We start from the raw sequence: 2,500 nt of genomic DNA, 5'->3' as shown, positions 1-2,500 counted from the left end.
GCTGGTTTAGACACTGGGGCAGTGGCAGCCCGCGGGGCAGTGTCGGCAGATTCGGCAGCAGTGTCTGCCGATTCGGCAGCGTTGGCTTGTTGGCGCGGGGGGCCGATGCGAGTGGGGACTTGGGCAGCGGGCAGTGAAAGCAAGAGTTTCCCCGATGCTGCCGGGAAAAACGCTCCCCGGGATGGCCGGGTGAGATGACCCGGCGGCCCGCGACGGGTCATTCAATTCCATGCCCCGTCAACATAACTCCCGATGTACTGTTTGCTTTTTCGGAAGAAGAGATCCATCCCCCCATCCTCGGCCAGCCAAAAACGCTCCAATTAATGGCCGGGTGAGATGACCCGGCGGCCCGCGACGCGTCATTCAAATCACTGCCCTATCGGCTACAACTGCTGATGGGTGGGATTAGAGGCCTGCCATGGTGGTGAGGGGCGGCGAGGACCGTGAAAGCTAGAGTTTTTCAGAGGCTGCCGGGAAAAAGGCCCCTCGGGTGGCGGGGTGCGAGGACCAGGCGCGTCATTCAATTCTCTTCCCTATCAACTTGGCTCCCGTTGGTGGGATTGGAGGCCTACTGTTTGTTACAGGGCTAAAATCGTCAGGGGAAGAGCTGACGAAACAATGCTGGTTTGGATGCAGGGGGTAGTGTTGGAATCGGCAGCGCGGACAAAATCGGCAAAGTCGACAAAAAAGACTGTTGGTCTGGACATCGGGGCAGCGGCAGCCATGCCGACAGGGGGGGAAATCGGCAGCGCAGATTTGTGCAGCTGCAGGTTCGTCGGGGAAATCGGCAGCGCAGATTTTTCGATGAACATGGGCTGGAAGATGGACTGTCCAGGCCAGGCAGGGAAATTCGTCAAGGGGACACGCTGACGAAACAACGCTGGTTTAGACACGGTGGGTGCAGTGTTGGAATCGGCAGCGCCGACGAAATCGGCAAAGTCGGCAGAATCGGCAGCGGGTGCTGGCGATGAGTCTGGACGATTTATAGTCCAGGGCTTGATGGAAAAGACTGTTGGTCCAGACAATGGGGCAGTGGCAGCGCGGATTTGTGCAGCTGCAGGTTCGTCGGGGAAAATCGGCAGCGCAGATTTTTCGACGAACAGGGGCTGGGCGCTGGACTGGCCGGGCCAGGCAGGAAAATTCGTCAGGGGGCCACGCTGACGAAAACAGGGGCTGCGGAGTGGAAAATCGGCAGCGCAGATTTTTCGACGAACAGGGGCTGGACCGGCCGGGCCAGGCAGGAAAATTCGTCAGGGGGGCACGCTGACGAAAAGAGGGGCTGCCGCGTGGAAAATCGGCAGCGCAGATTTTTCGACGAACATTCGTCAGGGGGGCACACTGACGAAAAGAGGGGCTGCCGCGTGGAAAATCGGCAGCGCAGATTTTTCGACGAACATTCGTCAGGGGGGCACGCTGAGGAAAACAGGGGCTGCCGCGTGGAAAATCGGCAGCGCAGATTTTTCGACGAACAGGGGCTGGATGCTGGACCGGCCGGGCCAGGCAGGAAAATTCGTCAGGGGGGCACGCTGACAAAAAGAGGGGCTGCCGCGTGGAAAATCGGCAGCGCAGATTTTTCGACGAACAGGGGCTGGACCGGCCGGGCCAGGCAGGAAAATTCGTCAGGGGGGCACGCTGACGAAAAGAGGGGCTGCCGCGTGGAAAATCGGCAGCGCAGATTTTTCGACGAACAGGGGCTGGACCGGCCGGGCCAGGCAGGAAAATTCGTCAGGGGGGCACGCTGACGAAAAGAGGGGCTGCCGCGTGGAAAATCGGCAGCGCAGATTTTTCGACGAACAGGGGCTGGACCGGCCGGGCCAGGCAGGAAAATTCGTCAGGGGGGCACGCTGACGAAAAGAGGGGCTGCCGCGTGGAAAATCGGCAGCGCAGATTTTTCGACGAACATTCGTCAGGGGGGCACGCTGACGAAAAGAGGGGCTGCCGCGTGGAAAATCGGCAGCGCAGATTTTTCGACGAACATTCGTCAGGGGGGCACGCTGAGGAAAACAGGGGCTGCCGCGTGGAAAATCGGCAGCGCAGATTTTTCGACGAACAGGGGCTGGATGCTGGACCGGCCGGGCCAGGCAGGAAAATTCGTCAGGGGGGCACGCTGACGAAAAGAGGGGCTGCCGCGTGGAAAATCGGCAGCGCAGATTTTTCGACGAACAGGGGCTGGACTGGCCGGGCCAGGCAGGAAAATTCGTCAGGGTGGCACGCTGACGAAAAGAGGGGCTGCCGCGTGGAAAATCGGCAGCGCAGATTTTTCGACGAACAGGGGCTGGACGCTGGACTGGGCCAGGCAGGAAAATTCGTCAGGGGGGCACGCTGACGAAAACAGGGGCTGCCGCGTGGAATGGCAGCCTACACGCAGATGCGAATTCGGCAGCGCACGATGGCTTGAGCAGGTCATGGGATCGACTTGGCGCGATCTGAAACCTGGACGAGGGACTGTCGACGCTGGACGAGCCAGCGCGGTGGCCTGTCGTGCCCCGTTCAGGGGGGG

The sequence above is a fragment of the Populus nigra genome, chromosome 2, assembly GCF_951802175.1.
Source record: "Populus nigra chromosome 2, ddPopNigr1.1, whole genome shotgun sequence".
NCBI classification, from domain to species: Eukaryota; Viridiplantae; Streptophyta; class Magnoliopsida; order Malpighiales; family Salicaceae; genus Populus; species Populus nigra.
Note: the sequence above shows the minus strand (reverse complement) of the source record.